Consider the following 26,953-nt stretch of genomic DNA (forward strand, 5'->3'; position numbering starts at 1 on the left):
ATGCACTGTACATAGACAGACACAACCTATGTGTTTGAATAAAGTCAGCTAAATATTCACAGCTTGTCTGATGCTTTAAGTACACTGATGAAATAATAGACACACAAATGACTGAAGAAAGAGCCCGATGGTCACACTGTGTTAGAAAATGACAGCGAGTGCCTGTGACTGGTGCACGTTGTCTCTCTCTCCTCCCTACTGCAGAGAAAAGGCACCACAGCAAATGACTGAAAAGTTATCTTATCAAAATCCTTCATTAGTTTAAGAAAAACATTCCCTATTCTCTCAACCTTTGATCTCTTTCTGTGAAACACGTAAGCATTGCTTTCATGTGACCAATAGGACCTGACCTATAGCATATCATAATCACATTAATACATTTGGTTATAACAAACTCCCAACACAGTATCACATGATAGCAAAATGGATGCGGAGGACGTTGTAAAAAAAGAAACTCGAAGCGGGCGACTGTTTAGTGGCTGCTCAGGAGGACGAGGGGAAGTCAGATCTGTTGAAGACATTTGACTTAGTTGTAGAAACTACAGGAGATCCAGATAAAGGAGGGTATAGGAGCAGGCATTGTGTGAGTATTATGTGTGCCAAACAGGTGCTGGTAGATTACCATATTATAATTTACTGACCATCTGGAACAGTGTAAACAACACTAAAGAAGTAGAGGTCGACCGATTAATCGGAATGGCCGATAAATTAGGGCCGATTTCAAGTTTTCATAACAATCGGTAATCGGTATTTTTGGCCACCGATTTGCCGATTTTAATTTATTTATTTATTCTTTTTATTTTTTGTAATATTATTTATATATATATATATATACACTGCTCAAAAAAATAAAGGGAACACTAAAATAACACATCCTACATCTGAATGAATGAAATAATCTTATTAAATACTTTTTTCTTTACATAGTTGAATGTGCTGACAACAAAATCACACAAAAATAATCAATGGAAATCCAATTTATCAACCCATGGAGGTCTGGATTTGGAGTCACACTCAAAATTAAAGTGGAAAACCACACTACAGGCTCATCCAACTTTGATGTAATGTCCTTAAAACAAGTCAAAATGAGGCTCAGTAGTGTCTGTGGCCTCCACGTGCCTGTATGACCTCCCTACAACGCCTGGGCATGCTCCTGATGAGGTGGCGGATGGTCTCATGAGGGATCTCCTCCCAAACCTGGACTAAAGCATCCGCCAACTCCTGGACAGTCTGTGGTGCAACGTGGTGTTGGTGGATGGAGCGAGACATGATGTCCCAGATGTGCTCAATTGGATTCAGGTCTGGGGAACGGGCGGGCCAGTCCATAGCATCAATGCCTTCCTCTTGCAGGAACTGCTGACACACTCCAGCCACATGAGGTCTAGCATTGTCTTGCATTAGGAGGAACCAGGGCCAACCGCACCAGCATATGGTCTCACAAGGGGTCTGAGGATCTCATCTCAGTACCTAATGACAGTCAGGCTACCTCTGGCGAGCACATGGAGGGCTGTGCGGCCCCCCAAAGAAATGCCACCCCACACCATGACTGACCCACCGCCAAACCGGTCATGCTGGAGGATGTTGCAGGCAGCAGAACGTTCTCCACGGTGTCTCCAGACTGTCACGTCTGTCACGTGCTCAGTGTGAACCTGCTTTCATCTGTGAAGAGCACAGGGCGCCAGTGGGGAATTTGCCAATCTTGGTGTTCTCTGGCAAATGCCAAACGTCCTGCACGGTGTTGGGCTGTAAGCACAACCCCCACCTGTGGACGTCGGGCCCTCATACCACCCTCATGGAGTCTGTTTCTGACAGTTTGAGCAGACACATGCACATTTGTGGCCTGCTGGAGGTCATTTTGCAGGGCTCTGGCAGTGCTCCTCCTGCTCCTCCTTGCACAAAGGCGGAGGTAGCGGTCCTGCTGCTGGGTTGTTGCCCTCCTACGGCCTCCTCCACGTCTCCTGATGTACTGGCCTGTCTCCTGGTAGCGCCTCCATGCTCTGGACACTACGCTGATAGACACAGCAAAGCTTCTTGCCACAGCTCGCATTGATGTGCCATCCTGGATGAGCTGCACTACCTGAGCCACTTGTGTGGGTTGTAGACTCCGTCTCATGCTACCACTAGAGTGAAAGCACCGCCAGCATTCAAAAGTGACCAAAACATCAGCCAGGAAGCATAGGAACTGAGAAGTGGTCTGTGGTTACCACCTGCAGAACCACTCCTTTATTGGGGGTGTCTTGCTAATTGCCTATAATTTCCACCTGTTGTCTATTCCATTTGCACAACAGCATGTGAAATTTATTGTCAATCAGTGTTGCTTCCTAAGTGGACAGTTTGATTTCACAGAAGTGTGATTGACTTGGAGTTACATTGTGTTGTTTAAGTGTTCCCTTTATTTTTTTGAGCAGTATATATATAAATAGTCCTATATATATATATATACCTTTATTTATAGTCCTATATATATACCTTTATTTATAGTCCTATATATATACCTTTATTTATAGTCCTATATATATACCTTTATTTAACTAGGCAAGTCAGATTAAGAACACATTCTTATTTTCAATGACGGCCTAGGAACGGGGGTTAACTGCCTTGTTCAGGGGGGATTCGTTTTTGCAACCTTCCGTCGTTGCACCAATCTACCTAACCATAAACATCAATGCCTTTCTTTAAAATCAATAGAAAAGTATATATTTTTAAACCTGCATATTTAGTTAATATTGCCTGCTAACATGAAATTGTGTCACTGCTCTTGCATTCATTGCCTGGCTCGTTGCGAACTAATTTGCCAGAATTTTGCGTAATTATGACATACCATTGAAGGTTGTGCAATGTAGCAGGAATATTTAGACTTAGGGATGCCACCCGTTAGATAAAATACGGACCGGTGACGTATTTCACTGAAAGAAAAAAACATTTTGTTTTCGAGATGATAGTTTCCGGATTCAAACATATTAATGACCTAAGGCTCGTATTTCTGTGTGTTTATTATATTATAATGAAGTCTATGATTTGATAGAGCAGTCTGACTGAGCGGTGGTAGGCAGCAGCAGGCTCGTAAGCATTCAATCAAACAGCCCTTCGCAATGCATTGCGCGGTTTATGACTTCTACCCTTTCAACTCCCAAGATTAGGCTGGTGTAACCGATGTGAAATGGCTAGCTAGTTAGCGGGTGCGCGCTAATAGCGTTTCAAACGTCACTCGCTCTGAGACTTGGAGTAGTTGTTCCCCTTGCTCTACATGGGTAACGCTGCTTCGAGGGTGGCTATTGTTGATGTGTTCCTGGTTCGAGCCCAGTTAGGAGCGAGGAGAGGGACGGAAGCTATACTGTTACACTGGCAATACTAAAGTGCCTATAAGAACATCCAATAGTCAAAGGTATATGAAATACAAATCGTATAGAGAGAAATAGTCCTATAATTCCTATAATAACTACAACCTAAAACTTCTTAACTGGGAATATTGAAGACTCATGTTAAAAGGAACCACCAGCTTTCATATGTTCTCATGTTCTGAGCAAGGCACTTAAACGTTAGCTTTTTTACATGGCACATATTGCACTTTTACTTTCTTCTCCAACACTTTTGTTTTTGCATTATTTAAACCAAATTGAACATGTTTCATTATTTATTTGAGGCTAAATTGATTTTATTGATGTATTATATTAAGTAAAAATATGTGTTCATTCAGTATTATTGTAATTGTCATTACATTTGTTTTTTTAAATCGGCTGATTTAATCGGTATCGGCTTTTTTTTGGCCCTCCAATAATTGGTATCGGCGTTGAAAAATCATAATCGGTCGACCTCTATAAAGAAGTGTACCAGAGAGTCTGTTCTAACGGAAAACAAAGGATGAATATAAAGCCTTTATTACAGCAGACTGAAAACAGTTGCATGTGTTCGTGAATTGTGGTTTAATTAATTGTTTAGGCTAATTTTTCAAAGCTTCCCCCCCCAAAAATGCTTGATTGCATTTCAAAGCATAAATGTCTTGTGTGCTGTATGATGGCATGAACAAATGAATGATTGATACAGTAGCCTATATATTAAAATATATGCCTATGTAAGTTACAGTATTCAGACTAAACAGGACACACTCTTAGGCCTACAGCTCCATGTTGGTTATACAAGGCTGCTATACAAAGGCTAATAATGACATTACTTATTATTATAATCACCATAATAGTAATAGTAACAATAAGAAGGAGATGGGGTGGCAGGTAGCCTAGTGGCTAGAGCATTGGACTAGTAACCAAAAGGTTGCAAGATCGAATCCCCCGAACTGATAAGGTAAAAATCTGTCGTTCTGCCCCTGAACAAGGCAGTTAACCCACTGTTCCCTGGTAGGCTGTCATTGTAAATAAGAAATTGTTCTTAAGTGACTTGCCTAGTTAAATAATAATAAAAAAAATAGGTGCTGTTCAATTACAATATTATTTGTCTGCCTGTTTGGAACAGTGTAAACAACACTAAATACATTCTAAGTAATACTAGTCTGTTCTAACATACTTTGTTGCTGTAAAGCCTTTATTACAGCATTTAAAAACAGCCGAATCTGTGAAATTGCTTTATCTGACATTTTGCCGTTGCGAGGCTTGATGCTCACGGAATCAGTAGGCTATTAAACAAACACTCAAACAGGCATCAGAAGCAATATCTGTATTACATTTACATTTTAGTCATTTAGCAGACGCTCTTATTTATGTAGATATATATGGATGATTTATACAGTTAGGCAATTGATTGTAGACCTAATTAACTTGGTTTCCACTCTCCTCAATTTTCTTAGACAATTAGGCTAAGGCAAGGGCAGTTTCCTCATCTCTGCTCCCTCTGCTGCAGAATATAACACAATAGATCTGGTAAAAGATGATACAAAGAAAAAAACAACCGTTCTTTTGTATTTTTTTGTCCCATCTTTTCAATGCAAGAGAAAGGCCTTTAATGTATTATTCCAGCCCAGGTGCAATTTAGATTTTGGCCACTAGATAGCAGCAGTGTATGTGCAAAGTTTTAGACTGATCCAATGAACCATTGCGTTTCTGTTCTAAATTTTGTATTAAGACTGCCCAAATGTGCCTCATTTGTTTATTAATAACTTTTCATGTTCAACATTGTGCACTCTCCTCAAACAATAGCATGGTATTATTTCACTGTAATTGCTACTATAAATTGGACAGTGCAGTTAGATTAACAAGAATTTAGACATATCTGATATTGGCAGAAAGATTATGTCCTGGGAAATTTTCTTGGTACTTACAACCTCATGCTAATTGCATTAGCCTACGTTAGCTCAACTGTCCCGTGGAAGTGGCGGCAGGTAGCCTAATAGTAAGAGCATTGGACTAGTAACCGAAAGGTTGTACGATCGAATCCCCAAGCTGACAAGGTAAAAATCAGTTGTTCTTCCCCTGACCAAGGCAGTTAACCCACTGTTCCTAGGCCGTCATTGAAAATAAGAATTTGTTCTTAACTGACTTGCCTAGTTAAATCAAGGTAAAATAAACCTTTTTTTTTTTTTTAAATGCGACTGCTCGACTAAAGAAATCTTCTTCGCCCAAACAATTGACCAGTCGACTAAATGGGGTCAGCCCTAATTTATTTACTTACCATCATCAATTCCTTAGCCATTCTGGAATAATGTTTTTATGTCCAAGCCAAGGTAGTGCAATGGTGGTTTCTGCCACTAGGTGGCGTAACATCAGCTCTGAGTGTTTTTAAATGTTCTAGCCTACATTATCTGACATACTTACAACATATATTTCCAACCTCTTTGTCTCAGGGGACGTTACACTAGAGACATCCTGCTAGTTTGTTCTCTGACTCGCCCACACTCTCTATTCTCTCTTTTTAATTTTTTATTCCTGTTTCTATTCTCAGCATATTGTCCTCCATCTATTCCAGAGCAGCTCTGCTCTATTCTCTCCTAATAAATCAAATACTGTGATACTTTGAGGCTGTGAAGCAGAACCTTGTTCTCCCTGTCTGGAACTCTTTTATTTACATTATTGTCTGGAGAAGGGATCTTTGCATAGTTCTATCTAGGTTGTAGACAGAGTACACTATAAACACAGGTGTCAGCGCTGTGCCACTGGGGAGAATGAACTGAGAGTCCCTGTGCGGAAAAGGAAGGAGAGCTGGAGGGAGGGATTCATTGTGTTAAATTATAGAAGGATGTTGGACATGGGGATATGGGTTAGAAGGATATTGGCCAGGGCAGGATGTCGGGAACTTAGATAGGGGACATTACCCTGATCCTTCTGGTTTTGACTGGTAAAACAGCTTAGTGGAGAGAATGTTGCTCTGTCCCGTCATGGAAGATGTGCTGTAACGGTCCTCTCACATCTCACTTCTGCTCTGCTCTTTTTCTCTTCTGTAGAGAGATGAATATTGGAGGCAGGGCAGTCTTGGTTTGACATGCTGGCCTCAGTGTACCGAGTCCACTTTCCATGAGAGCTGCAGAGCTTAATGACAACAGTCATTGTAATTACTGAAGTACTGTGTAACAATATGCTAATAAAGGTGGTTAATGACAGTGTTACTACACACTAGGGCAGGGTAGTTAATGACAGTGTTACTACACACTAGGGCAGGGTGGTTAATGACAGTGTTACTACACACTAGGGCAGGGTGGTTAATGACAGTGTTACTACACACTAGGACAGGGTAGTTAATGACAGTGTTACTACACACTAGGGCAGGGTGGTTAATGACAGTATTACTACACACTAGGGCAGGGTGGTTAATGACAGTGTTACTACACATTAGGGCAGGGTAGTTAATGACAGTGTTACTACACACTAGGGCAGGGTAGTTAATGACAGTATTACTACACACTAGGGCAGGGTGGTTAATGACAGTGTTACTACACACTAGGGCAGGGTAGTTAATGACAGTGTTACTACACACTAGGGCAGGGTGATTGATGTAATGACAGTGTTACTACACACTAGGGCAGGGTGGTTAATGACAGTGTTACTACACACTAGGGCAGGGTGGTTAATGACAGTGTTACTACACACTAGGGCAGGGTAGTTAATGACAGTGTTACTACACACTAGGGCAGGGTGGTTAATGACAGTGTTACTACACACTAGGGCAGGGTGGTTAATGTAATGACAGTGTTACTACACACTAGGGCAGGGTAGTTAATGACAGTGTTACTACACACTAGGGCAGGGTGGTTAATGACAGTGTTACTACACACTAGGGCAGGGTGGTTAATGTAATGACAGTGTTACTACACACTAGGGCAGGGTAGTTAATGACAGTATTACTACACACTAGGGCAGGGTGGTTAATGACAGTGTTACTACACACTAGGGCAGGGTGGTTAATGACAGTGTTACTACACACTAGGGCAGGGTGGTTAATGACAGTGTTACTACACACTAGGGCATGGTGGTTAATGTAATGACAGTGTTACTACACACTAGGGCAGGGTAGTTAATGACAGTGTTACTACACACTAGGGCAGGGTGGTTAATGACAGTGTTACTACACACTAGGGCAGGGTGGTTAATGACAGTGTTACTACACACTAGGGCAGGGTGGTTAATGACAGTGTTACTACACACTAGGGCAGGGTGGTTAATGACAGTGTTACTACACACTAGGGCAGGGTGGTTAATGACAGTGTTACTACACACTAGGGCAGGGTAGTTAATGACAGTGTTACTACACACTAGGGCAGGGTAGTTAATGACAGTGTTACTACACACTAGGGCAGGGTAGTTAATGACAGTGTTACTACACACTAGGGCAGGGTGGTTAATGACAGTGTTACTACACACTAGGGCAGGGTGGTTAATGTAATGACAGTGTTACTACACACTAGGGCAGGGTAGTTAATGACAGTGTTACTACACACTAGGGCAGGGTGGTTAATGACAGTGTTACTACACACTAGGGCAGGGTGGTTAATGACAGTGTTACTACACACTAGGGCAGGGTAGTTAATGACAGTGTTACTACACACTAGGGCAGGGTAGTTAATGACAGTGTTACTACACACTAGGGCAGGGTGGTTAATGACAGTGTTACTACACACTAGGGCAGGGTGGTTAATGACAGTGTTACTACACACTAGGGCAGGGTGGTTAATGACAGTGTTACTACACACTAGGGCAGGGTGGTTAATGACAGTGTTACTATTCAAATGAGTGCAGGAAATGCAGAAATGAATGGAAATGCAGGAAATAATTTTAGGTTGAAGTTGAATTGAACAGTATAAACCAATCAGAATGGAGAAAGACCCATTGAAATAATGTATAATATATGTGTTGCCACCCTAGGGTCACGCAGTACTCATAAAGCAAATGTACAACTTCTATTAATCAACAACATAAAATACCCTCATACCGTCCAAAATGTGAAAATTACCATATGATATTTTGGCCATATCGCCCAGCTGTACTTCAACTACCTCGTACCTCTGCACATTGACTCGGTACTGGTCCTCCTTGTATATAGCCTCATTATTATAATACTACAGGGGTACTGGTCCTCCTTGTATATAGCTTCATTATTATAATACTACAGGGGTACTGGTCCTCCTTGTATATAGCCTCATTACTATAATACTACAAGGGTACTGGTCCTCCTTGTATATAACCTCATTATTATAATACTACAGGGGTACTGGTCCTCCTTGTATATAGCTTCATTATTATAATACTACAGGGGTACTGGTCCTCCTTGTATATAGCCTCATTACTATAATACTACAAGGGTACTGGTCCTCCTTGTATATAGCCTCATTATTATAATACTACAGAGGTACTGGTACTCCTTGTATATAGCCTCATTATTATAATACTACAGGGGTACTGGTCCTCCTTGTATATAACCTCATTATTATAATACTACAGGGGTACTGGTACTCCTTGTATATAGCCTCATTATTATAATACTACAGGAGTACTGGTCCTCCTTGTATATAGCCTCATTATTATAATACTACAGGGGTACTGGTCCTCCTTGTATATAGCCTCATTATTATAATACTACAGGGGTACTGGTACTCCTTGTATATAACCTCATTATTATAATACTACAGGGGTACTGGTCCTCCTTGTATATAACCTCATTATTATAATACTACAGGGGTACTTGTACTCCTTGTATATAACCTCATTATTATAATACTACAGAGGCACTGGTACTCCTTGTATATAGCCTCATTATTATAATACTACAGGGGTACTGGTCCTCCTTGTATATAGCCTCATTATTGTTATTTTATTGTGTTACTTATTTTTTACATATTTCTCTTGCTTTTTAACTCTGATTTGTTGGGAAAGGGCTTGTCAGTAAGCATTTCGAAATTAGATTTGACGTCATCACAGATCCTTTCTTGATTGAGCTACACTTCCTGCTCCTTCACCTCGGGTGTGTGTGTGTGTGTGTGTGTGTGTGTGTGTGTGTGTGTGTGTGTGTGTGTGTGTGTGTGTGTGTGTGTGTGTGTGTGTGTGTGTGTGTGTGTGTGTGTGTGTGTGTGTGTGTGTGTGTGTGTGTGTGTGTGTGTGTGTGTGTGTGTGTGTATACACAGCCCTGTGTATACAGCTCAACCTGCAGCAGATGTGTTACTACTCACCACTACATCCTCCAGTCAAAACACAGACACACAGCCCTGTGTATACAGCTCAACCTGCAGCAGATGTGTTACTACTACCACTACATCCTCCAGTCAGAACACAGACACACAGCCCTGTGTATACAGCTCAACCTGCAGCAGATGTGTTACTACTACCACTACATCCTCCAGTCAGAACACAGACACACAGCCCTGTGTATACAGCTCAACCTGCAGCAGATGTGTTACTACTACCACTACATCCTCCAGTCAGAACACAGACACACAGCCCTGTGTATACAGCTCAACCTGCAGCAGATGTGTTACTACTACCACTACATCCTCCAGTCAGAACACAGACACACAGCCCTGTGTATACAGCTCAACCTGCAGCAGATGTTCTAAGCCTGCTGTTCCTATTATCTCAGCTGGAAGTCTATTTACCCTCTGAGATGAAATGACATCATACGTTAATTGCTAATGAATGAAGTAATTAGTACGTGGCAGTACATTACGCGATAACAACAACGTGCTGGTTACCTCTCAGCTGGGTGCTGTGATTACCCATCTCCCTAGGGTGCTGTGTGTCTGTGTAGTTCTGCAGTATACAGTAACGGTGAGGGTGACGTTTGGAAACGTTGGGACTGATAAGCCATGATGGGAACATAGATTGCAGTGTGCTTGGTCTCTTTTTACCATTTGACGGATTTATTTATTATATTTTTTTTAATTTTACCACAGACGTCATTTGAGTTCAGTTCATGTGTTTGAGACTGCATGGAGGCTCTGTGCTGTCTGTCTTTGCTGTCTGTCTGTGCTGTGCTGTCTGTCTTTGCTGTCTGTCTGTCTTTGCTGTCTGTCTGTCTTTGCTGTCTGTCTGTCTTTGCTGTCTGTCTGTCTTTGCTGTCTGTCTCTCTGTGCTGTCTCTCTGTGCCGTCTGTCTGTCATTGTGTAGAAGGCATGCTGTCTCTCTGTGCTGTCTGTCTGTCTGTCTGTCGTTGTGTAGAAGGCATGCTGTCTCTCTGTGCTGTCTGTCTGTCTGTCGTTGTGTAGAAGGCATGCTGTCTCTCTGTGCTGTCTGTCTGTCGTTGTGTAGAAGGCATGCTGTCTCTCTGTGCTGTCTGTCTGTCGTTGTGTAGAAGGCATACTGTCTCTCTGTGCTGTCTGTCTGTCGTTGTGTAGAAAGCATACTGTCTCTCTGTGCTGTCTGTCTGTCGTTGTGTAGAAGGCATGCTGTCTCTCTGTGCTGTCTGTCTGTCGTTGTGTAGAAGGCATGCTGTCTCTCTGTGCTGTCTGTCGTTGTGTAGAAGGCATGCTGTCTCTCTGTGCTGTCTGTCGTTGTGTAGAAGGCATGCTGTCTCTCTGTGCTGTCTGTCATTGTGTAGAAGGCATGCTGTCTCTCTGTGCTGTCTGTCGTTGTGTAGAAGGCATGCTGTCTCTCTGTGCTGTCTGTCATTGTGTAGAAGGCATGCTGTCTCTCTGTGCTGTCTGTCGTTGTGTAGAAGGCATGCTGTCTCTCTGTGCTGTCTGTCGTTGTGTAGAAGGCATGCTGTCTCTCTGTGCTGTCTGTCGTTGTGTAGAAGGCATGCTGTCTCTCTGTGCTGTCTGTCATTGTGTAGAAGGCATGCTGTCTCTCTGTGCTGTCTGTCGTTGTGTAGAAGGCATGCTGTTTCCAGGAGCCCAAGCTGGTGATATGATGATGAACTGGCTGATGAGTAGTAAGCACTGAGTCCTCCCCCACATCCTCTTCAAATGCATGTGCACACGAACACACCCTGTCACAATCTGTCTGTTCCTGAGCTGTGTCGTTCTTTAGTCGTTGCTACTCCTGTGTCTCTCTCTCTGTGGTGAGTTAGCTGTCTGTCTGCCTGCCACTCCTCTCCACTGCATCCTGACTGACTGAAGAGCTCTGTCATTGACTCGTCCGTTCTTTATAAGGAGGTGTTAATGATGAGCGACCGCTTCACGTAGGACTGGAAACCAGCCTGAACAGACACAGTCAACCACCGGACTGGAACCAGCCTGAACAGACACAGTCAACCACCGGACTGGAACCAGCCTGAACAGACACAGTCAACCACCGGACTGGAACCAGCCTGAACAGACACAGTCAACCACCGGACTGGAACCAGCCTGAACAGACACAGTCAACCACCGGACTGGAAACCAGCCTGAACAGACACAGTCAACCACCGGACTGGAACCAGCCTGAACAGACACAGTCAACCACCGGACTGGAACCAGCCTGAACAGACACAGTCAACCACCGGACTGGAACCAGCCTGAACAGACACAGTCAACCACCGGACTGGAAACCAGCCTGAACAGACACAGTCAACCACCGGACTGGAACCAGCCTGAACAGACACAGTCAACCACCGGACTGGAACCAGCCTGAACAGACACAGTCAACCACCGGACTGGAACCAGCCTGAACAGACACAGTCAACCACCGGACTGGAACCCAGCCTGAACAGACACAGTCAACCACCGGACTGGAACCAGCCTGAACAGACACAGTCAACCACCGGACTGGAACCAGCCTGAACAGACACAGAGAGCAGAGCAGAGGGGACTGAAGCCAGCCTCGACAACCACAGAGAGCAGAGCAGAGGGGACTGAAGCCAGCCTGAACAGACACAGAGAGCAGAGCAGAGTGGACTGAAGCCAGCCTCGACAACCACAGAGAGCAGAGCAGAGGGGACTGAAGCCAGCCTGAACAGACACAGAGAGCAGAGCAGAGGGGACTGAAGCCAGCCTGAACAGACACAGAGAGCAGAGCAGAGGGGACTGAAGCCAGCCTGAACAGACACAGAGAGCAGAGCAGAGGGGACTGGAAGAATGTCAGTCTGACGGAGACAAAGACTGTTGTCCTGTTTTATTCTCAATCTTCAAGACTTCCACCCCCTGGATGGTGTGCAGCAAGCAGCAGGACACAGGTACTGCAAGGCTTTTATTCTCTGTTTCTCTTGGGTTAGCAGTACAGTACTACTTCAGGGACACAGGTACTGCAAGGCTTTTATTCTCTGTTTCTCTTGGGTTAGCAGTACAGTACTACTTCAGGGCCACAGGTACTGCAAGGCTTTTATTCTCTGTTTCTCTTGGGTTAGCAGTACAGTACTACTTCAGGGACACAGGTACTGCAAGGCTTTTATTCTCTGTTTCTCTTGGGTTACCAGTACAGTACTACTTCAGGGACACAGGTACTGCAAGGCTTTTATTCTCTGTTTCTCTTGGGTTACCAGTACAGTACTACTTCAGGGACACAGGTACTGCAAGGCTTTTATTCTCTGTTTCTCTTGGGTTAGCAGTACAGTACTACTTCAGGGACACAGGTACTGCAAGGCTTTTATTCTCTGTTTCTCTTGGGTTAGCAGTACAGTACTACTTCAGGGCCACAGGTACTGCAAGGCTTTTATTCTCTGTTTCTCTTGGGTTAGCAGTACAGTACTACTTCAGGGACACAGGTACTGCAAGGCTTTTATTCTCTGTTTCTCTTGGGTTAGCAGTACAGTACTACTTCAGGGACACAGGTACTGCAAGGCTTTTATTCTCTGTTTCTCTTGGGTTAGCAGTACAGTACTACTTCAGGGAGAAACGATGCACCTTCAGAGGGATCATTCTGACAGGTCTTTCTCAGCATGTTGCAGAAACGCTCCGTGTCTGTCCCTGTCAACAACATGTGAATGACATGTAGGGAGATTCCGTGCTATACTATGTGGAAGGGTGTCTTGTCTGATGCTTGTCCTTCCAGACGGCAGAATGTCATGTCGGCGTACCCCACAACGCCATATGCATGATTACTATGCCATGGTTATTTGTAAATGTATGCATAGTGAACCTACACACTTAAAGTATTGAAAGCCGCCCACCTGTGTTTTAGAATGAAGGACGACCTGTTGTACACAACATTAGTGCAGTGACCAGCCAGTCACCTGAACCCAGCACTGGCCTCCATACTGCTGGGGTCTTGGAACACAATGACACAATGACAAGTGGTGGTTACTGATGGATAGATCGTCTCTGTCCTCCCTATTTCCTGCTGATCTGGGATCATTACATCACCACTGTGCTATCTTTAGGTAGTCCTCCTTACTCCTGAGAATGCAGAGCATGCTGGGAGAGCATACCAAGTTGACAATAACTCCTATCAAGGTGTCTCTCAAATGTTGTATTTATTGCACCTTTATTGAACTTTTTATTTCACCTTTTTATTTAACTAGGCAAGTCAGTTAAGAACAAATTCTTATTTACAGTGACTGCCTACCAAAAGGCCTCCTGCGGGGACGGGGGATGGGATTAAAAATACAAATAAATGAAATCAAAATATAGGTCAAGACACACATCACGACAAGAAATGATGTGAAAGTCAATGATGTGAACAGATGTATAGCAAGGCATTGTGAGTGTAGTGAGGCCGTTCTGCCGGTCTGGTGTTTACATGTGGAGGACGTTGTAAACTGACTTGACCTTCTTAATAGCCGCTGAGGGGAGAAACAAGGTGGTTTTGGGTTGAATGGAAAGCATTTGAGAGGCGATTCTGCAAATCTGGTTTAGTTTGGTTTTTAGCTCCTCGTTCTGACATGAAATGTTGTCCGACGTCCTCACGGTGCTGACAGCACAGTGTTGGCAGCAACATTCTCTGGGGTTTCAGAAAACATCCAGGCCACATTACTTCAGCCTTGAAATCATAGGGGGATATGAAATTACCATCTTGAAATAAAGTAAATTACACAGTACTGGTTCAAAAATAGATTTACCATTCCTTTTTTAAAACGCTCTCTGCTTTAACTGACGAGCGTCGGGTCTGTGTCATCATTTGGACCCTATTCCCTATATAGTGCACTACTTTAGACCAGAGCCCTGTAGTACCCTATTCCTTATATTGTGCACTACTTTAGACCAGAGCCCTGTGGTACCCTATTCCCTATATAGTGCACTACTTTTGACCAGGGCTACATAAGCAGTGCACTATGTAGTGAATAGGGAGCCATTTGGGACGGGCCCTCGTGAGGGAACGGAATGTGACTAACGCGTGCCGTTAGTCACATTCAACATTTATTACTGGGTAGCAAAAGTTAACAGGTAGGATTTTAATAATAGTAATATTCTAACATTTAGCAGAGACTTTTATCCACAGAGACTTAGTCATGCATACATGTTTTAACGTAAGGGGTGGTCCCGGGAATCGAACCAATTATCCTGGCGTTGCAAAAGAACAATGCTCTATCAACTGAGTTACAGAGGACCACGTGTTCCTGGAAGAGGGCAGTGTGGTCAAAACATGGCATTCTGTCTTTTTAAATGTGATTAAACCACTAGGGGTTTATGTTTCTGGGAGAGGGCAGTGTGGTCAAAACATGGCATTCTGTCTTTTTAAATGTGATTAAACCACTAGGGGTTTATGTTTCTGGAGGCCTGTTATTAGGGTGGCAGGTAGCCAGTCTATAGGTTACAGCTTTCTGATTGGCTCCAAGGGTGCTGTACTATGGCTGACCCTATAAAACAACACATTACACTGCACCTATCATACTACTATGGCTGACCCTGTAAAACAACACCTATCATACTACTATGGCTGACCCTGTAAAACAACACCTATCATACTACTATGGCTGACCCTATAAAACAACACCTATCATACTACTATGGCTGACCCTATAAAACAACACCTATCATACTACTATGGCTGACCCTATAAAACAACACATTACACTGCACCTATCATACTACTATGGCTGACCCTATAAAACAACACCTATCATACTACTATGACTGACCCTGTCAACACCACACACGACGACCCTGTCCCACACTGCACCCTACTCATGACTGACCCGTCCCATTCACTGCCCCACCCTGCCCTAAAACAACACCCTACTCACTGACCCTCCACTCACTGCCCCCCACTGACCCTGTCCACCTACAACACAGACGACCTATCCCCACATACTACTATGGCTGACCCTGTAAAACAACACCTATCATACTACTATGACTGACCCTGTAAAACAACACATTACACTGCACCTATCATACTACTATGGCTGACCCTATAAAACAACACCTATCATACTACTATGGCTGACCCTGTAAAACAACACATTACACTGCACCTATCATACTACTATGACTGACCCTATAAAACAACACATACACTGCACCTAACATACTACTATGGCTGACCCTATAAAACAACACCTATCATACTACTATGGCTGACCCTGTAAAACAACACCAATCATACTACTATGGCTGACCCTATAAAACAACACCTATCATACTACTATGACTGACCCTATAAAACAACACATTACACTGCACCTATCATACTACTATTACTGACCCTGTAAAACAACACCTATCATACTACTATGGCTGACCCTGTAAAACAACACCTATCATACTACTATGGCTGACCCTGTAAAACAACACCTATCATACTACTATGGCTGACCCTATAAAACAACACATTACACTGCACCTATCATACTACTATTACTGACCCTGTAAAACAACACCTATCATACTACTATGGCTGACCCTGTAAAACAACACCTATCATACTACTATGGCTGACCCTATAAAACAGCACCTATCATACTACTATGACTGACCCTGTAAAACAACACATTTCACTGCACCTATCATACTACTATGACTGACCCTGTAAAACAACACATTTCACTGCACCTATCATACTACTATGACTGACCCTGTAAAACAACACATTTCACTGCACCTATCATACTACTATGGCTGACCCTATAAAACAACACCTATCATACTACTATGACTGACCCTATAAAACAGCACCTATCATACTACTATGACTGACCCTGTAAAACAACACATTTCACTGCACCTATCATACTACTATGACTGACCCTGTAAAACAACACATTTCACTGCACCTATCATACTACTATGACTGACCCTGTAAAACAACACATTTCACTGCACCTATCATACTACTATGGCTGACCCTATAAAACAACACCTATCATACTACTATGGCTGACCCTATAAAACAACACCTATCATACTACTATGGCTGACCCTATAAAACAACACCTATCATACTACTATGGCTGACCCTATAAAACAACACCTATCATACTACTATGGCTGACCCTATAAAACAACACCTATCATACTACTATGACTGACCCTATAAAACAACACCTATCATACTACTATGGCTGACCCTATAAAACAACACATTACACTGCACCTATCATACTACTATGGCTGACCCTGTAAAACAACACCTATCATACTACTATGACTGACCCTGTAAAACAACACCTATCATACTACTATGACTGACCCTATAAAACAACACCTATCATACTACTATGACTGACCCTATAAAACAACACATTACACTGCACCTATCATACTACTATGGCTGACCCTGTAAAACAACACCTATCATACTACTATGGCTGACCCTGTAAAACAACACCTATCATACTACTATGACTGACCCTGTAAAACAACACATTACACTGCACCTATCATACTACTATGGCTGACCCTGTAAAACAACACCTATCATACTACTATGGCTGACCCTGTAAAACAACACCTATCATACTACTATGGCTGACCCTATAAAACAACACATTACACTGCACCTATCATACTACTATGGCTGACCCTGTAAAACAACACATTTCACTGCACCTATCATACCACTATGGCTGACCCTGTAAAACAACACCTATCATACTACTATGGCTGACCCTGTAAAACAACACCTATCATACTACTATGACTGACCCTATAAAACAACACATTACACTGCACCTATCATACTACTATGACTGACCCTGTAAAACAACACCTATCATACTACTATGGCTGACCCTGTAAAACAACACATTACACTGCACCTATCATACTACTATGGCTGACCCTATAAAACAACACCTATCATACTACTATGACTGACCCTATAAAACAGCACCTATCATACTACTATGACTGACCCTGTAAAACAACACATTTCACTGCACCTATCATACTACTATGACTGACCCTGTAAAACAACACATTTCACTGCACCTATCATACTACTATGACTGACCCTGTAAAACAACACATTTCACTGCACCTATCATACTACTATGGCTGACCCTATAAAACAACACCTATCATACTACTATGGCTGACCCTATAAAACAACACCTATCATACTACTATGGCTGACCCTATAAAACAACACCTATCATACTACTATGGCTGACCCTATAAAACAACACCTATCATACTACTATGGCTGACCCTATAAAACAACACCTATCATACTACTATGACTGACCCTATAAAACAACACCTATCATACTACTATGGCTGACCCTATAAAACAACACATTACACTGCACCTATCATACTACTATGGCTGACCCTGTAAAACAACACCTATCATACTACTATGACTGACCCTGTAAAACAACACCTATCATACTACTATGACTGACCCTATAAAACAACACCTATCATACTACTATGACTGACCCTATAAAACAACACATTACACTGCACCTATCATACTACTATGGCTGACCCTGTAAAACAACACCTATCATACTACTATGGCTGACCCTGTAAAACAACACCTATCATACTACTATGACTGACCCTGTAAAACAACACATTACACTGCACCTATCATACTACTATGGCTGACCCTGTAAAACAACACCTATCATACTACTATGGCTGACCCTGTAAAACAACACCTATCATACTACTATGGCTGACCCTATAAAACAACACATTACACTGCACCTATCATACTACTATGGCTGACCCTGTAAAACAACACATTTCACTGCACCTATCATACCACTATGGCTGACCCTGTAAAACAACACCTATCATACTACTATGGCTGACCCTGTAAAACAACACCTATCATACTACTATGACTGACCCTATAAAACAACACATTACACTGCACCTATCATACTACTATGACTGACCCTGTAAAACAACACCTATCATACTACTATGGCTGACCCTGTAAAACAACACATTACACTGCACCTATCATACTACTATGACTGACCCTATAAAACAACACCTATCATACTACTATGGCTGACCCTGTAAAACAACACCTATCATACTACTATGGCTGACCCTGTAAAACAACACCTATCATACTACTATTACTGACCCTGTAAAACAACACATTTCACTGCACCTATCATACTACTATTACTGACCCTGTAAAACAACACATTTCACTGCACCAATCATACTACTATGGCTGACCCTGTAAAACAACACATTTCACTGCACCTGTCATACTACTATGGCTGACCCTATAAAACAACACCTATCATACTACTATGACTGACCCTGTAAAACAACACATTTCACTGCACCAATCATACTACTATGGCTGACCCTGTAAAACAACACATTTCACTGCACCAATCATACTACTATGGCTGACCCTGTAAAACAACACCTATCATACTACTATGGCTGACCCTGTAAAACAACACCTATCATACTACTATGACTGACCCTGTAAAACAACACCTATCATACTACTATGCCTGACCCTATAAAACAACACATTACACTGCACCTATCATACTACTATGGCTGACCCTGTAAAACAACACATTTCACTGCACCTAACATACTACTATGGCTGACCCTGTAAAACAACACCTATCATACTACTATGACTGACCCTGTAAAACAACACCTATCATACTACTATGGCTGACCCTGTAAAACAACACATTTCACTGCACCTAACATACTACTATGGCTGACCCTGTAAAACAACACATTTCACTGCACCTAACATACTACTATGGCTGACCCTGTAAAACAACACCTATCAAACTACTATGGCTGACCCTATAAAACAACACATTTCACTGCACCTAACATACTACTATGGCTGACCCTGTAAAACAACACCTATCATACTACTATGGCTGACCTTGTAAAACAACACCTATCATACTACTATGGCTGACCCTGTAAAACAACACCTATCATACTACTATGGCTGACCCTGTAAAACAACACCTATCATACTACTATGGCTGACCCTGTAAAACAACACATTACACTGCACCTATCATACTACTATTACTGACCCTGTAAAACAACACCTATCATACTACTATGGCTGACCCTATAAAACAACACCTATCATACTACTATGACTGACCCTGTAAAACAACACATTACACTGCACCTATCATACTACTATTACTGACCCTGTAAAACAACACCTATCATACTACTATGGCTGACCCTATAAAACAACACATTACACTGCACCTATCATACTACTATGGCTGACCCTGTAAAACAACACCTATCATACTACTATGGCTGACCCTATAAAACAACACATTACACTGCACCTATCATACTACTATGGCTGACCCTGTAAAACAACACCTATCATACTACTATGGCTGACCCTATAAAACAACACCTATCATACTACTATGGCTGACCCTATAAAACAACACCTATCATACTACTATGGCTGACCCTATAAAACAACACATTACACTGCACCTATCCAGTGTACGTGACAATAAAACATAAATATATTTTAAAGACAACAGTGTGAAGTATACAGTATTTAAACAGAAAGACAACAGTGTAAAGTATACAGTATTAAAACAGAAAGACAGCAGTGTAAAGTGTACAGTATTAATTTTCCCTAGAAACAGAATGGACATGGAAGCCTTTTGACTACATTCCTATCATTTATTGGACAGTAGGATTTTCATGTTTTAAATCTACTGTACTGTGTCACTCAGTAGTATACTGTATATCTACTGTACTGTGTCACTCAGTAGTATACCAGATATCTACTGTACTGTCACTCAGTAGTATACCAGATATCTACTGTACTCTGTCACTCAGTAGTATACCGTATATCTAGTGTACTGTGTCACTCAGTAGTATACCAGATATCTACTGTACTGTGTCACTCAGTAGTATACCAGATATCTACTGTACTGTGTCACTCAGTAGTATACCATATATCTACTGTACTGTGTCACTCAGTAGTATACCAGATATCTACTGTACTGTGTCACTCAGTAGTATACCAGATATCTACTGTACTGTGTCACTCAGTAGTATACCAGATATCTACTGTACTGTGTCACTCAGTAGTATACCAGATATCTACTGTACTGTGTCACTCAGTAGTATACCAGATATCTACTGTACTGTGTCACTCAGTAGTATACCAGATATCTACTGTACTGTGTCACTCAGTAGTATACCAGATATCTACTGTACTGTGTCACTCAGTAGTATACCAGATATCTACTGTACTGTGTCACTCAGTAGTATACCAGATATCTACTGTACTCTGTCACTCAGTAGTATACCAGATATCTACTGTACTGTGTCACTCAGTAGTATACCAGATATCTACTGTACTGTGTCACTCAGTAGTATACCAGATATCTACTGTACTGTGTCACTCAGTAGTATACCAGATATCTACTGTACTGTGTCACTCAGTAGTATACCAGATATCTACTGTACTGTGTCACTCAGTAGTATATCGTATGGGATATCTAGTGTACTGTGTCACTCAGTAGTATACCGTATGTCTACTGTACTGTGTCACTCAGTAGTATACCAGATATCTACTGTACTGTGTCACTCAGTAGTATACCAGATATCTACTGTACTCTGTCACTCAGTAGTATACCGTATATCTAGTGTACTCTGTCACTCAGTAGTATACCAGATATCTAGTGTACTGTGTCACTCAGTAGTATACCGTATATCTACTGTACTGTGTCACTCATTAGTATACCGGATGGGATATCTACTGTACTGTGTCACTCAGTAGTATACCGGATATCTACTGTACTGTATCACTCGGTAGTATACCAGATATCTACTGTACTGTGTCACTCAGTAGTATATCGTATGGGATATCTAGTGTACTGTGTCACTCAGTAGTATACCGTATGTCTACTGTACTGTGTCACTCAGTAGTATACCGTATATCTACCGTACTGTGTCACTCAGCAGTATACCGTATATCTAGTGTACTGTGTCACTCAGCAGTATACCGTATATCTAGTGTACTGTGTCACTCAGTAGTATACCGTATATCTAGTGTACTGTGTCACTCAGTAGTATACCGTATATCTAGTGTACTGTGTCACTCAGTAGTATACCGTATATCTAGTGTACTGTGTCACTCAGTAGTATACCGTATATCTAGTGTACTGTGTCACTCAGTAGTATACCGTATATCTACTGTACTGTGTCACTCAGTAGTATACCGTATATCAACTGTACTGTGTCACTCAGTAGTATACCGTATATCTACTGTACTGTGTCACTCAGTAGTATACCGGATGGGATATCTACTGTACTGTGTCACTCAGTAGTATACCGTATATCTACTGTACTGTGTCACTCAGTAGTATACAGGATGGGAAGTCTTTCTGTGGGTGGAAGCCTATTCACGGATCATTCTTAACTTGTATGGTGGTGAGTTGACTGTATATTTCAGAGACATCTGTACCCTGTAGGTGGGAAGCTAAGGGCCTGTACCCCGTAGGAGGGCAGCTAAGGGCCTGTACCCCGTAGGGGGGATGCTAAGGGCCTGTACCCCGTAGGGGGGAAGCTAAGGGCCTGTACCCCGTAGGGGGGAAGCTAATGGCCTGTACCCCGTGGGTGGGAAGCTAAGGGCCTGTACCCCGTGGGTGGGAAGCTAAGGGCCTGTACCCCGTGGGTGGGAAGCTAAGGGCCTGTACCCCGTGGGTGGGAGGCTAAGGGCCTGTACCCCGTGGGTGGGAGGCTAAGGGCCTGTACCCCGTGGGTGGGAGGCTAAGGGCCTGTACCCCGTGGGTGGGAAGCTAAGGGCCTGTACCCCGTGGGTGGGAAGCTAAGGGCCTGTACCCCGTGGGTGGGAAGCTAAGGGCCTGTACCCCGTGGGTGGGAAGCTAAGGGCCTGTACCCCGTGGGTGGGAAGCTAAGGGCCTGTACCCCGTGGGTGGGAAGCTAAGGGCCTGTACCCCGTGGGTGGGCAGCTAAGGGCCTGTACCCCGTGGGTGGGCAGCTAAGGGCCTGTACCCCGTGGGTGGGCAGCTAAGGGCCTGTACCCCGTGTGTGGGAAGCTAAGGGCCTGTACCCCGTGGGTGGGAAGCTAAGGGCCTGTACCCCGTGGGTGGGAAGCTAAGGGCCTGTACCCCGTGGGTGGGAGGCTAAGGGCCTGTACCCCGTGGGTGGGAGGCTAAGGGCCTGTACCCCGTGGGTGGGAGGCTAAGGGCCTGTACCCCGTGGGTGGGAGGCTAAGGGCCTGTACCCCGTGGGTGGGAGGCTAAGGGCCTGTACCCCGTGGGTGGGAAGCGAAGGGCCTGTACCCCGTGGGTGGGAAGCGAAGGGCCTGTACCCCGTGGGTGGGAAGCGAAGGGCCTGTACCCCGTGGGTAGGAAGCTAAGGGCTTTCATTCACAAACCTTATTGCAAAATAATGGGTGCAGCAACAAACATCGTCCTTGTGCACAAACTGTTGTCCTCATGTCTTCCTCTTTCAACAGTTGTTTTCTGATAAACATCTCAGTCAGAAGACATTGACTTTTCAAAAAAACCAAAAACATTGGGTCCATTTTGGATATTTTAATCTTCAACAATTGCACAATATGCTGATTTCATGGGAACTCAACTGTTGAAGAGGAAATGTTGAAACGAAAATATATATTTTTTGTGTTGGAGGAAGCGCTGAGCTAATTTCCGTGGCAACGCCGGCTGTGATATTGGACCAATGTCCTGTGGAGTCCCACTTCTCTGTGACCCTGACCTCTGTGATAAAAGAGAATCTGATGCAGCATGTGAAGCAGCCCTTCACAGTCTACACTACCGTTCAAAAGTTGGGGGTCACTTAGAAATGTCCTTGTTTTTGAAAGAAAAGCACATTTTTCGTCCATTAAAATAACATCAAATTGATCAGAAATACAGTGTGGACAATGACTATTGTATAATTTATTTTAATGGAATATCTACATAGGCGTACAGAGGCCCATTATCAGCAACCATCACTCCTGTGTTCCAACGGCACATTGTGTTAGCTAATCCAAGTTTATCATTTTAAAAGGATAATTGATCATTAGAAAACCCTTTTGCAATTATGTTAGTACAGCTGGAAACTGTTTAAAGAAGCAATAAAACTGGCCTTTAGACTAGTTGAGTATCTGGAGCATCAGTATTTGTGGGTTCGATTACAGGCTCATAATGGCCAGAAACAAAGTACTTTCTTCTGAAACTCGTCAGTCTATTCTTGTTCTGAGGAAAAATGAAGGCTATTCCATGTGAGAAATTGCCAAGAAACTGAAGATCTCATACAACGCTACTCCCTTCACCAAACAGCGCAAACTGGCTCTAACTAGAATAGAAAGAGGAGTGGGAGGCCCCGGTGCACAACTGAGCAAGAGGACACGTACATTAGAGTGTCTAGTTTGAGAAACAGACGCCTCACAAGTCCTCAACTGGCAGCTTCATTAAATAGTACCCGCAAAACACCAGGTCTCAACGTCAACAGTGAAGAGGCGACTCCGGGATGCTGGCCTTCTAAGCAGAACGCCAGCATCATTCTGTTAGTTGACCTCATCAGAAAGGCCTGTTACTCTGTTAGTTGACCTCATCAGAAAGGCCTGTTACTCTGTTAGTTGACCTCATCAGAAAGGCCTGTTACTCTGATAGTGGACCTCATCAGAAAGACCTGTTACTCTGTTAGTTGACCTCATCAGAAAGGCCTGTTATTCTGTTAGTTGACCTCATCAGAAAGGCCTGTTACTCTGATAGTGGACCTCATCAGAAAGACCTGTTACTCTGTTAGTTGACCTCATCAGAAAGGCCTGTTACTCTGTTAGTTGACCTCATCAGAAAGACCTGTTACTCTGTTAGTTGACCTCATCAGAAAGGCCTGTTACTCTGTTAGTTGACCTCATCAGAAAGGCCTGTTGCTCTGTTAGTTGACCTCATCAGAAAGGCCTGTTGCTCTGTTAGTTGACCTCATCAGAAAGGCCTGTTGCTCTGTTAGTTGACCTCATCAGAAAGGCTTGTTCCTCTGTTAGTTGACCTCATCAGAAAGGCCTGTTACTCTGTTAGTTGACCTCATCAGGGGACCAACTTACTTTTCTTTATCCCAAATGGCAGTCAAATTAAACACGGATATACATGGATATTTACACAGATACAATATATAAAATAGACAAGATAGTAAGATGAGAGAACACATGACCTTGTATTTTATTACCAAAACATAGGACACACCTAGCTTTTCTATTCCTGTCTGTCAGACTGTTACTGTCTGTTCCTCTCTCATTGTCAGACTAAGTGAATGTCCTCCATGGAAATCATCAATGTCCATGAACTTCTGATCCTCTAGCTAGCTTTATGTTCCGGAGAGAGAGAGATTCCCTCACATCTCCCGTGCTGTGAATAAGGAGCTCTCTGCAGGCCTCCTCTCTGTATCCTTCCTCTTATTAACCGGCTGAGGCCACCACACCAGGCTCCTGACAGATGTATCCTGCAGCAGCTGCATGCTCATTCCTGTCTCTCTGTCTCTCTGTCTCTCTCTGTCTTTCTGTTTCTGTCTTTCTCTGTCTGTCTCTCTCTCTCTGTCTGTCTGTCTCTCTCTCCCTCTCTCTCCCTCTGTCTCTCTCTGTCTCTCTCTGTCTTTCTGTTTGTCTGTCTGTCTGTCTGTCTGTCTGTCTGTCTGTCTGTCTGTCTGTCTGTCTGTCTGTCTGTCTGTCTGTCTGTCTGTCTGTCTGTCTGTCTGTCTGTCTGTCTCTCTCCCTCTGTCTGTCTTTCTGTTTCTGTCTTTCTGTTTCTGTCTTTCTCTCTCTGTCTGTCTCTCTGTCTGTCTCTCCGTCTGTCTCTCTGTCTGTCTGTCTCTGTCTGTCTCTCTCTGTCTGTCTCTCTCTCTGTCTCTCTCCCTCTGTCTCTCTCTGTCTTTCTGTCTTTCTGTCTGTCTGTCTGTCTGTCTGTCTGTCTGTCTGTCTGTCTGTCTGTCTGTCTGTCTGTCTGTCTGTCTGTCTGTCTGTCTGTCTGTCTGTCTCTGTTTCTGTCTTTCTGTTTCTGTCTTTCTGTTTCTGTCTTTCTGTCTCTCTCTCTCTCTGTCTCTCTCTCTGTCTCTCTCATTCTTTCACTTTGTCTCTCTATCTCTCTCTCTCTCTCTCTCTCTGTCTCTTTCTTTCACTCTTTGTCGCTCTCTCTTTCTCTCTGTTGCTCTCTGTCTCTTTCTTTCACTCTCTCTTTCTCTGTCTGTCTGTTTGTCTGTCTCTCTCTCATTTAGAACCCTTTTGTCTGCATGAAGGAGCTTCTACAGCAAAGTTGGGACACTGGCGGAATTTAAATAGGCTGGTCCCCTGCTTTGAAAGGGACCAATGCTGGCTGTCGGGTGGGTGGAAGGAAGGGAGATTGGAAGGGAGGGAGGGAGCGCTGGTGTTGAGGGAGGGAAGCCCTCCACAGTTCTCCTTTTCTATGGTCTGAGAGTGTTTCAGTGTTCCATGGCCTTCAGACCATGTTGGCATGGCATGCTGGCTGCATGGAGTCTCTGTGTTCCATGGCCTTCAGACCATGTTGGCATGGAGTCTCTGACCTGCATGGAGTCTCTGACCTGTTGGCATGGCATGCTGGCTGGTTGGTTGGCACTGATGTTTAAATGGGAGTACTTCTGAATGCGGTCTGCCATGACTGTAATTAGTGCCCTGTCTGTATTCTACATGAGCATTTCTTTAGCTTTAGGTGGGAAGGCTGCTGGGGGCCACAAGGGAAAGAGCCTTAGCAACTGATTCAGAAGATTCAAAAGTAGGCAAAATCCGCTTAACTTCTGGAGAAAATATCATTCAGCATCAACATAATAAATAATTTAGCTAGGAAGCCATAAACGGCTACGGTATGGCAGGCCTCTCTCTCTATCTCTCTCTCTCTCTCTCTCTCTCTCTCTCTCTCTCCCTCTCTCTCTCTTATTTATATATATATATATCTCTTCCTGTCTAAATCTCTTTCTCAGGAAATGTCAATGAAAGGAGACTCAAAGGCATTAATGAAACCGTTTCGCCATGCCGTTGCTTACGCGGTCACGTCCATTCACATGGTCTTAATCAAATTGAGAATCATGTAAGAATGCTTGCTTTATCACTGCAGTGTTTTATTGCCTTTAATGTAATGTTCTATACCCTGGTCTATACCCTATACCCTGATCTATACCCTAGACCCTGGTCTATACCCTAGACCCTGGCCTAGACCCTGGTCTATACCCTATACCCTGGTCTATACCCTATACCCTGATCTATACCCTGGTCTATACCCTAGACCCTGGTCTATACCCTGG

At 43.2% G+C, this 26,953-nt stretch overlaps 1 protein-coding gene across 3 annotated transcripts in view; it reads left to right on the forward strand.

Moving 5' to 3' along the window:
• Positions 1-26,953, forward strand: part of pald1a (phosphatase domain containing paladin 1a) — a 179,834-nt gene that overhangs the window by 4,021 nt on the left and 148,860 nt on the right. The window contains exon 2 of one of the 3 annotated variants that reach the window (XM_082978763.1): positions 11,522-12,522. The exons of 1 other annotated variant lie outside the window; for it this stretch is intronic. The gene's annotated coding sequence lies outside the window, so the exon portion shown is untranslated. Of the gene's footprint in view, positions 1-11,361; positions 12,523-26,953 lie in introns of those variants that run through there. One more of the 3 variants, XM_045687469.2, reaches the window with a different exon arrangement.

Source organism: Salmo salar, chromosome 01, assembly GCF_965601325.2.
Source record: "Salmo salar chromosome 01, fSalSal1, whole genome shotgun sequence".
NCBI classification, from domain to species: Eukaryota; Metazoa; Chordata; class Actinopteri; order Salmoniformes; family Salmonidae; genus Salmo; species Salmo salar.